The sequence below is a fragment of the Onychomys torridus genome, chromosome 8 (assembly GCF_903995425.1).
Source record: "Onychomys torridus chromosome 8, mOncTor1.1, whole genome shotgun sequence".
Lineage (NCBI taxonomy): Eukaryota > Metazoa > Chordata > Mammalia > Rodentia > Cricetidae > Onychomys > Onychomys torridus.
This window is the reverse complement of record NC_050450.1, coordinates 54,784,772-54,796,881: the sequence shown is the minus strand read 5'-3', so window position 1 is coordinate 54,796,881 and position 12,110 is coordinate 54,784,772.

The window sequence follows — 12,110 nt, the reverse complement described above, 5'->3', positions numbered from 1 at the left end:
AGCTTGCTGGCCTTGAACTGGTTGTCTTCCTGTTTCCGACTCCCAGTTACTGAGGTATGCACCGCCAGGCCTAGTTCTAAAAGACAGACAGGAAAAAAAAAGTCCATAAAGCCAGCATCTATGTATATAACATTACACACAGCTGCCATTCTGTAGTCTGGCAATAATGCATGGCTTTCTGCTTTTGGAATGTTCTGTCCCTTGATGCATTGCCCATGTTAACCATTGGTGCTGACAAATAGTTGGCTGAGTATAATTTAAAGCAAATGACTTTCTCAGAGATAGCAGAGGAACAATACTCCAAACAAAGAGAGGGAGTGAAGAAGGAAGTACCCAGTTGAGATACCAACAGAGGGAGGGGCTATGTCCTTTCATATCCTTTCTAGCCAGTCTGGAAATAAGCATCAGGATCTGGGGTGTGGAGCACTCCTCTGCTCACTGGGACCCTTATGTTTCCTGTAATCTGGCCCCATGCATACTTGCAGAGTCTTCCTCAAAGGCTCCTAGAATGGTGGGAAATAAGAAACACAGCCAGTCATGGAGGAAACTCGTTCCCGCAGCAGTTGGAACTCCAGCTAGACTTCGACACTGCTCACCAGCATTCCACGTGCGTATTGTGGTATTGTGAACTGCCCCAGAGTGTACTCAGACTGGCAGTGGGAGCACTCATCCCCTCACTTTAAACTGCTGTTCTCTCCATTTGCTTCCGCAGATGCCAACATGATTCTTGTTGCATTAATGTGTCTGGGAAAGTGAGAAAATGGAGCAGCATTAATTAAAAAATAATATGTCACTCGAGATAGCTTGAGCTCACTTCTCTTAATAGCCACTGTATGCTTTTCTTTTTAATTTACCATTGGCTCTTGTTGGTGGTGCAGGGAGGGAGAAGTGTCAATGTTAGTAGGAGCAGAGAAGTGAGAGATATGAAAGGAGGGAGTCCCAGTGCATCCATCTCCTGGGCATCTGTCTTTGAGGTACTCCAGGGATTACTAAAGAATCAGCAAGAAATAACTGTTATCCCAATATGGAAGGGAGGGATTGGGAGATTGTAGTAAAGACCATTAAGACAAATATGGCCATTCTCCAACCAAGAGAATCAGGAGGACTCTGAAAAAAAGACCAAGTCCAGGACCACTTTGAGAAACACACAAGAGAACCTGAAAGGTCTTTTGGTTTAGGGGAGGTACAAAATACTCCAAAAGCAATCAAGACAGGAATTTAAGAACCTAGATGGATGTGTCTAATTGACACACAAGTCAGCTAATGAAGCACTCAATGGACAAAGCTGCAAGACTTTGAAGAAGAAAATGAATAATGCAATATTAAACCCCAAGTATAAATATCCATGAGTCTATACTGCTGTAGATGAATGATCAAACATGTAAATAAGTAGACAAGAAGAAACAAAGTGTGAAATCCTTCAGATAATTTATGGAGATACATCCCCACTCATTCTGTGTGGGACACACACAGTGACTTCCAAAGAGTACAGCGTGAAGGAGAGAAAATGGCTAATCACAGTGGAGAAAACTGCTAACAATACTGTCTGACTGGGACTGGTCAGGATCAGCACCATACATACATAATAGCATGTATCCTTTGTACAAATGGTGTCACTGGTGGTCATCCTCCCCATCTCTGGAATCCGAGTCTATGAGAAAAACTGCCAAACAAACCCAAATTGCAGAATCTTTTAGAAAACACCAGAGCAGCACTGCTCTTCAAATCTGCTAAGATTTCTTGTCAATCTAGACTCTAGAGCAGCGAGTTGGTTCTCAACTTGTGGGTCGTGACACCTTTGGAAGTCCAATGCCCCTTCTACAGGGGTCACATATCAGATATTTACATTACTGTTGATAACAGCAGTGAAGTTGAAGTCACAAGGAAATAATTTTACGGTTGGAGGTCACCACAATGTGAGGACCTGTACTAAGGGGTTGCAGCATTGGGAAGAGAACCACCGCTCCAGAGGGACCTGTGCAACAACAGCTAAACAAAACACGGGAGTCTGGGCAGGAATTTGAAGCAGAAAGGGGGCATTGGGGAGAATCTAATATATCAGAATGAAGTATGGACCGTCATTGATGGTTACTTCTGGTTCTTGCCCCTATGAACAACAACTACCATGTGAAATTGGATTGGGGTTGCAAAAGAGATCCTTGGCAAGGCTTATCAGGGCCCAAGAATTCACAGCCACCCCTTTCTCTGTAAAACTTTAGAATGGTCACAGCCACTCTTTTAAAATGCGATGCTACCTAACACTTGTCGTTTCAAGTGGTCTCATTTAGAAGTAAGAGCAGTGTCTTCAGCTGTCTAATTCATTTGTATAGCCTTATTGACAGAGAAGAGTAATTGGGCCAAGGAAGCAAATTTGGGGAAGGATCCATGAAGTTGACATATGCATTATTCAAACTTAAAGTCTCCAAAAAAACCCAAGTCTTTCACATGAATCCTAAGAAATGGGGTTCTGTCTTTGCTTGACTTTCCATAAGAATGAATTCCTTCTAACCTTAAACCGATGAAGTTATTTTCACTCAATTACACATAGCTTTAAGAGGATGTCCTAACAAATTCAGTTCTCAGAAGCTGGAAGCCACCTTCCGTTTCACTTGCTGTCTCTAGTGTGGTCCTCTGTGACCCCTTGTTTCCTAATCAAAATCACAGCTTCCAAATTAAGGAAGGAAAGTGTTCTGTTTTCTCAAACCTGCCTAATGGGTGAGCAGACCTGAAGCTGGCTTCCCAAAGCTGTCACCTCTCTATTTGTTGTGTTAACCAATTAAAAGGTGTTACTCTCTTGGTAATAAAGTGGGGCCTGGTTCCTTGGGCTTATTGTTTAATTTGCTAGCTCAGATCACTTGGGTCTTAGGTTCCAGCATCATTTGTGGGGCTCTACTGGGGTCACAACTGTTATCGGTTGAAGTGAAAATCTTGAACTATTCATTCCTTCCTCGGAGCTGGCTGTCAGGAGGATTCGTAACAAAGTCAATGCCACACAAGGATATTTACAGGAACCTCTTAGAACAGTTGTTCTCCACAGGGCAGCTCGTTCACACAGGGCCTGTGCTCGTGGTGATGTTTATACACCAGAAGAGAGGGGTGTGTTCAGATAGGAACAGAGAAGCAAGGCTTTATAATTGCATTTGTCCAAATATCGGGATAATTAATTTAATAATGTGGATAACTGCCACATTGCTTCTGTCCCCTCTCTACTTGTACACAAAGCTAATGAGGAACTGGGTGAGATTTTAATGTCATGGAGGATGTGTACTGTGTTTCTAAAACTGCATGTCCCTCACTGACAGAACTGGTTTGGTTTGACTTTTGGCCCTGCCCTTCTGCTGTGATGGAATTGAGAGATTTGATAGTATAAGAAAAAGCTAGCACTTTTATTGGACATTTGAGTTTCCAGCTTGGTTTCACATTCAGGATACCATTTGATCTGTGCAAGCCAGAGCTGCTGTACAGCTCAGTACTTCTCTGTATTAGTTAAGATTTGTTTTAGCTCACAGTTTTAGCCCATCATAGGAGAGAAGCATAATGGGTTGATAGCTGTGGGGGCCCATGGCAGATAAGAAAGCAAAGCCTTTACTCTGAAAGAAGTGAATATCACCTTCAAGGTTCACCCCCAATGACATATTTCTGTTAGCTAGGTCACACCGGGTAGGTTCTACAACACTGCCACCACCTGAGAACCAAGTCTTCAGACACAAGAGCCTGTGAATGACAATTCATATTCAAACCATAGCAAGCTCTCTATTCATAGCAAAGGAAACTGAGCCACAGAGTGTTCCAGAGTAGTCACCCAAGCTACTAAACAGTAGCTTTGAGGAATGCAGATCTGATTCTATTTCTGAAGAGTTTTGTGTTCACTCTCTGTCTCTGTCATCTCTGTCTCTCTGTCTCTGTTTTTATCTCAAAGAAGGAAGGATTTATTTTGGTTTACAGTCCACCATGGAGAGAAAGTTGTGGCAGTAGAATTAGCTAGCCACATTGCATCCACAGTCAGGAAGCAGAGTGCTGAGTACGTGCTGCTTATCCCAACTGTGGAACAGTCCCACCCGTAGTGAATGGCCTTTCCACCTGAACTAAGGCAATCAAGATAACCCCACAGGTAGATGGAAAGGCCCCTCTCCCAGGCGATTCTAGATTGTCAAGTTGGCAACACTAATCATCAGAGTGGATATACATATCTACGCTTTGATGAGGGTTTGAGTTCATCTGTTGTCTGGTGAAACAGGCCCTAAGCATGGCCACTTGCACAATGTAGTCTTGCTCTTTTACCACCAGCCCTAGGCTAAGAAGTACTGCCCGACAGTGTGCAATTTCTACAAAAACAGTAACAGCACAAGCAGGAGTGAGATCCTGAGATGGGATATTGAAAACGTAGAGATTAAGACCAAGTCTGTTATTCCTTTACCAATTTTCTTTTCGTTAGTTTTCCTTAGAAGAATTTGTATATCCTGAAATTGTCTTTAAAACATCCAGCGGGAATATATAAAAAAAATTGGAAAAATGTGGATAGGAAAAAAAACTGAGAAGCTGTCCAAAAAAAAAAAAAAAAAAAAAATGGATGAAGAGTGTAATGACAAAATCAGTGATAGTCAACTAGGCGTTTCCAATCACAGCACTACACAAGCAGCATGTCATGGGTATTTGTGGCATCCTCTTGGGTGGGTGGGAGACCTTAGGTAGGTTTGGGGCGGAAATGATGTATAGAAATGTGTGTATGTATGGCTAGCCCAACCAGCAAGCCGAGGCCATTTGGGCCAGATTTCCTCAACACTTGGATTTGTCCAGCACTACAGCTGCATCTACAGGTACCTACCTGTAAGAAGCAGAGAATCCATGGCTGGCAAACTTGTATCTTCTGTGCTGAGAGTCTGCAAGGCATTTCATAGCCAGGGTCATTGTTGCTGTAACTCGACCCAACGACAGTGCCTTGCCCTATCTGTCAGATCTTGTGGCTGTCCCTATTCCTAGGTGCTAGATGGATGGACATTGAATCATCTTTCCTGTTCTGAGGTCTTCCTGTCCGCTGGGTTTAATTCACTGCCCTGCCTTGACCCCCTTCTTCAGTGTAAACTGTGTGGGCTGACTGCCTGCTTCCCAATGAGTCTTCTGCTTCATTTTTCCACGTGCGCTTTCCCTGACTTTTGCCCATTCTAGGTGGCCTGAGCACGGCTCCATTGTTCCATGCCTCAGGATTATCCCAGGCTCAGTCTCTCACTGTGATCCATGACTTTCTACAAGCCTGTAGCCATCTCTGTCACCACACCAATATGGCCCCGACCTTCTCTTCCAGCCTTTGGTATTCTTGCTAGTAGGTGAATCTTCCTGGTAAAGGATTTATAGGAAGTTCATCTGCTGTCCTGAAGACATGTCTGCAGGCAATAGAGTTGTAGCAGGGGCTGGAAAATGAACAGGACTGTAAAAATGGGCTGCGATTTGTAAAAATAAGTAAGACAGATCTTCAAAAAAATTTTTTAAAAGTCTTTAGGTCATCTTTCCATTCCCCCACCAAGCATCCTTGCATGAGACATCCCTCTTTTAATTGGCACCTGGTTCTTACAAAATCTGCCTCAACACCATGATGCTATTATTCAGTGTCTTGATCGGGGCCTCAAATGTCGAACTAGACATCTGTCCACTGAAATAATTCCAGGATCCAATTAGCAATTTTGAAATCTGATGCCAGGTAACAATAACAAAATTGGTCCTTTTCAGCCAATGACCTCGGTTCTTTTAATGATGGTACTCACCTATTGAGTGATTCACCCTTTCCTGGCACTGAACCAACCGATGGTCCAGTGAACTGGTGCCTACTTCCTGACAGAGAATCGGGAATTGCTGTTGATTCATTTGACTATATTAATGGCAAGTTTGTGCCTAGTCAATAGGCTGAGATCAGTGGGTGAGATCTAATTACAAGCTCATTTTTTCTCTTCAAAGGACATTAAAGCAAAAATTAAAAAAAAATCATGTGCACTTTTTCCACTAAAAATACTACTTTGTATGATATCTTTCATATGATCAGAAATGGAGCTCAAGGTGAGCTGAATGACCACAGACATAAATTGTCCATTCTAGAGGTGGGACATGATTGATGTAAATCTTGGACCAAGAAAATACCTCATTTATGTATAATGCACTTAGAACAGGACTCTTATTTTTATGAAGAAATGTATTTTAGTAGATTAATTCATGGTGGTTTTGAATAAAGTATCAATGAATTCCAACCAGAGGGCAAGTGTGACAGCGAGGCGCAGAATCTACATGAGCATATATGGGGGTGGTGGCGTGTAGTTTTTTTTTTCCAGCATTCATTTGGCACATTCTTTATTAGCACCTTTCTCAGGAAGTGCCAATGCTAGTGTATATCTCCTTAAGCTGAAGAGCAATGGAATCTTTTAGTCCATGTTGGTGTGTGTCCCTTGCAGGCTTATCCCCTTCATCTTATAAATGCTTTCTTTGGTTTGGGGCAATAATGCTGCACATTTAGGAACAAATTCTGAAATTCATGTCTACATAAAATAATAGAGTCATGCTTGAACTATTCTGACTGCTATCTCTCACTGAGCTGTTAAGCAAATAGGATTAATTTGGTGTGCTAGTCCCAACTATAGTTAATGCCTGCTGGAGCTCTGTATGTTGGAAGGTTTTTCTGAGGCTATAACTGGTCTCAGCAGGAAGGGATTCTATAATTGATTAGTGATGTCTGCTGTGGGCACAGGAAGGGGGAGTTCTAGTATGGAACAGGGGTGAACAGAAATATTATGTAGAAAAATCATATTCCACAGACCCAGATAAATGTGTGTTGAAAGCAACTCATTAAAAGCTCACCCAGGAACTACAAATTAAAATGAGCTGTCTTATGACTCAAAATATGTGTGCAGATGCAATACTCCTTTATGTATTATATGCTTGTGTGTGTGTGTGTGTGTGTGTGTGTGTGTGTGTGTGTGTGTTAGAAGAAAACACAAAAGTTGTATTTGTTGGATGCTATAATCACATCTTACTCTTAAGATGTGTATCAATTCCAACTAGCAAGACTTTAAGCACTTTAGTATCATTGCTTCCAACATGAAGAAAATGACATTGGGTGATTCTGGATTGTACCAACAGCAAAGCAGCCCCCTTGACAGGGGCATCCTTCCACAAGCTGCTAAGGTATTTAGTGAATCGGCAACCCATGTATTAGACCATTCAGTTATGTTTCTAGGACATCTCACGAGATGGTTTGAGTCGGGACCTTTCTCATCATGTAGATGGTGATCTCATGGAGAAAGTCCATGTTCTATGGAGTTATTGGACATTCATCCAGGAGAAAAGACATTTCTAATCTTCTCTCACAGACACTCTTCTTTTTCCCAGCCTATGAAATGTAATAGAATGAAGGAGGGTGGCTTCATGAAGGTGGGTACCAGACTGTAGATCAGAAAGTACAATCTATTTCTGTGTGTTTTTCAGGGTCTATCTAGTGACTAGTACATAGCAGTGAGTAGTTAAATATTTACCTAATGACTGAATAAATGAAAAAAAAAAATAATGAACACAGAGATGAGTTAATTCCTTGCCAGACAAGCCATAAGGATAATTTGAGATCATCCTTGCTTTCATATGTCTGGTTGTGAATTCCCATGTGCTCATCTGACTCTGGATTGTCATAGTTCGAGTCATAAGCATGCACCATAAACTTTCTGTTGCTCCATTTGCTAGTTGAACAAAACCAGGGTCAAACTGGTGCTAGAATTCTGTTACAGAATCTCCTGAATCTTACCAGGGCAGGTGTGTAGACCTGGCCAGGGCATGGAAAGGGTAACCATTCCTGGATTGACCTAAATTGGTATCTAGGTTCCTTAAAAAAAATAATAAAAAGGGAATTTGGAGACAGACACTTAAGTAGAAAGAGGACCATATGAACAAGAAGCCATCTGTCAATAGGCTTGGCCAAGGACAAAGACCTGGATAGATCCTGTGTTCACTGCCCTCACAAGCTGCCAGCTTCTTGAAGCATGGACAAACACATTTCAGTTTTTGTTTGTTTGTTTGTTTGTTTTGTTTTGTTTTCCTAAGACAGGGTTTCTCTGTGTAGTTTTGGTGCCTGTCCTGGAACTCACTCTGTAGGCCAGGCTGGCCTCCAACTCAGAGATTTGCCTGCCTCTGCCTCCCAAGTGCTGGGATTAAAGGTGTATGCCACCACCACTTGGCACTCTTCACTTATTTAAACCTCTCTCAATTTGTGGTACTCTGTTATTCAGCCTAGGGAAATAAAGTAACAGCTAGTAAAAATGATGGCAGATATCTTTGTGACCAGCAGTTACTCCTAACCCATTTCTACTTTGAGTCTGAACTCTTCGGTTTGATTTAGCTGGTAATTACGTTGTGATAAGCCACCACAACACTGAATGGCTTAAAACACCTGGAATTCCTGTGATCTCTTACTTTTTGACTAGGGCTGGTCTGGCTGGTTGTTCTGGCTTTATATTAGCTCAGTCCAGGGCTATATTCCTTTGGGAATTTGGCTGGAAATGAAGTTTTCAAGTCATTTTCTGGAATTCTAGGATTTCTTTTCATGTGATCTCTTGTCATTCAATATTCTAGGTAACCTACATTTCTTACAGGATACTAGATTCCAAAAAATGCAGAAGTAGCTGTCATAGACCTCTCCAGGGAGAGAAGGAGAGCAGACACAATATCTCTCCTACCATATTCTCTTAGGCAAAGCAAGTCATGATGTCAGCTCCAGATTCAAAAGAGAACGAATAGACTCCATTCTTTTTTGGGGGATAGGGAGAGCAACAGAATGAAATGGGTTTTCCTCACTTACCTCAAAGCTGCTTTCCCTACATGCTCTGGAACTGCTTTCTCTATGGCCATGAGTGACTCCATCTTTAGCACCTCTAAGACAGAAAACCTAACAGTGGTTTGGATTACCCTGTCCCACCTTTGTAGTATACATAAGACTCAGCGTAGCTTCTGGCTTGTCTAGTCTCTACTATCGTCAGCCATCCAATGGAATAAACATCCACATTGAGAGTCTCAATTTCCTTTCCCTGTATTGACTCATTGTTGCTGGCTAGCCCGTGATTTCAGTTGTTTCCCAATGGCAAATGCCACCACACCTGGGCCAGTGCTCTGTCATGCTTGGTAGAAGAGGATAGCTGCTGGTCTCTGAACAATGTTCTGTGCTGATAATTATGTAGGTCCCCTGAACTTGGCTCTCTGGGGTGTTCTATTAGAGTGACTATTATGCTCCCGATAATTTTCAGCTCTATGGCTGAGACTGGTGTGTTTCTTGGACACTGTACCTGGTAAGCTCAACTTATTCTCTGGAACATTCTTTATGCTCCCCCGGCTTGAGTATCTACTCATGTGGATTTCCCCACCAAGACTAAATTTACCCGTGTCTGTTCCTTCCCCTGGATGCTCCCAGTGAACTACAGCTCCTCAGCCTGAGTCTACCTGTGCACCCTGATGGCAGCAGCTGGGAAGGGGCCCTCACTGGTCATATCTCCCACATACTGACTTGACTTGTTCTGTGCATCCTCACCTGTACTGCTCACTTGCTGTAAACAGAGTAGAGGGTATGTCTGGTCACTCACAGGAAGGTTTTGCTACTTCTTCCTGCTTGAACTGAGAGCTGTGAGGTTGATTGTGTTAGGTAAGATCCTTTGGGTTGCAAAAAGAAAGCCCAGTAAATAGAAGCTAAGTAAAACAAGGATGTATTTGCTCAGGTTCCATATAAATATCTGGTGGTTAAGCTGGTTAGAAGGCTACCAGCCATGGTACTTGCCATCAAGCCTGATGAGCTGAGTTTCATCCCAATGATTCACATGGTGGGAAACCCCAACTCCCAAAAGATTTCCTTTAGCTTTTGCAGGGCATGCTGTGGCACACACACACACACACACACACACACACACACACACACACACAAATTAAAAAGTACAGTTGTAGGCAGACTTAAGTATGATGATGCCATGCCCAAGACTCAAATGGTGCTAACAGGATCATGTTTCTCTGCATCTCAGCCTGTCCCCAGACTAGCTCTTTTCTTGGGCTCCCTGTGAGGACACCAGTAGCCACAGGACAATTCAGAGGGAAGAGTGAGGTTCTTTCCTGCCCTGCTTATAAGAGGGCTGGCACTCATCTCACTGGGTGAGTTTCTGTCACCAAATCACCCTGAGTATACAAGCTGACTAACATGTGTTTTGCTGCAGTATGGGTCCTGTGTGGCCCACGCAGATCCCTTGGAATGAGAGTGGAGGAAAGCAGGCCCCCACAGCAAAAACAAGGGGCAACAATACCTTGAAACATCATACTGCACAAGAAGTTCCCTAAATGTACACCGTTCTGGAGTAACAGGCTTGAATTTTTCCAAATGAGCTAAAGTGTGTATGCAGTGTATTGCATGAATGCAAAAATGTCATCCTAATAAAAAGGCCACTCTAAACTAGAAGCTTGGTGTGAATGAATAAATTGATTTACCTATCAGCAGCATTAACAATAGCTAATGTGCTCTAATTTTCTGACTGTTAGATTATTTAACATCGGAACTGGTGGCCTTAGGAGATAGATTCAAACTTGTGACTGTAAAGATAGAGCAGAAGTCATGCTAATAATAATGGCCCTGAGAGAAATGGGGGACCCAGAAACATCCATTCAATGTGAATTTCTGAGTGCCTGTGGCACAGGATCAGAACTTCTGAAGTAGATATGGAAACAAAATTTGGCATGCGGACTTTTCTAGAAGAACATCACAGATGAAAATGGGGGAGGAAACAGCATGGGCAGATGTGATATAGACTTAGTAAAACCTTGGTTCCAGGGTACTCTGGGACTTCAGACAAGACAAGCTCACCAGAGGGTTTGGTTGTGTTTTTTTTTTTTGTTTTTTGTTTTTTGTTTGTTTGCTGAAATAGCTACACATTGGTACCCCCCCCCCCCACACACACACACTGTAATCTGTCACTAGATATGTGCTTCTTGGGGGAAGCTGTCATGTTCTCAGAGGGGATGACTTTCTAAAGACCCCAGAGGGGCTGACAGCTGGAGGGGAGTCTTTCAGCGTCCATCTTAGACTACTGGACCTCTATCATGGATTTAGGCATCTAGAATACAAGAATCAACAAAGCTGAATCAAGAGCCAGTGTTGTGGCTGAAAGGAGAGAACAGGATTGTCTAAAGTCTATCAGATGGTAATAAATGCTGTGACGGAAAAAAGTATCAGGAGGAGGTGCAAATCCAACACAGTGGGAAAAGAACTGGGTACTGCACCATTTCCATTTATCATACTTAAGCAGAGCCCACAGGGTGGGAGAAAGAATCCTGCACGTGCCTGCAAGAAGGGGATATGGGCAGAGAATGAAGCTACCACAAGAGCTCTCAGGGAGAAGTGTACCAGTGTGGCTAGAGGGAGAAGTCAAGACAGACTAAAAGGAAACAGGCTTAGATCAGCTGAGGACCAGACCACACAGGGCTTAGGGGCCAAGTTCATGCTTAGAGGCCATGGTAAAGTTTATAGTGAGAAAAGATGGTATGTCTTCTTGGACATAATCTCCCTCCTTTCATAAAGGTGAAAACTGAAATTCATAAAACTGATACATCAGTGCAAAGTTGCATAGCTAATTCAAAACCCTAGAGAAAATCAAAATAAAGAATGGCAAGATGTAGCTGGGCAGTGGTGACACACGCCTTTAATCCCAGTACTCAGGAGGCAGAGGCAGGTGGATCTCTGTGAGTTCAAGGTCAGCCTGGTCTACAAAGCAAGTTCTTGGACAGCTGGAGCTCTTACACAGAGAAACATTCTCTCAAAAAAAAAAATATGACAAGATGCAATTCATATATTAGGAATGCTATTGGCTACATTTAAAAGGACGTCCATATTCAAATAGGCTTGGCGGGGAAAGAATTTACCTCACATTGCTATTAGATCAGAGTTGAGAGGGCTCTGGGCATAAGTCTGTGGGTAGCTCCATCCCTCCACCTATCACCTTCTCAGGGTGAATTCGGATATCCTATGTTAACAGACTTTAATTCCAGAGGCTTTAAAAAAGCAAACGGATGTGTTTTATCTTTCATGCTTTCTCTGCTGAGGTCAGTAAAGGACC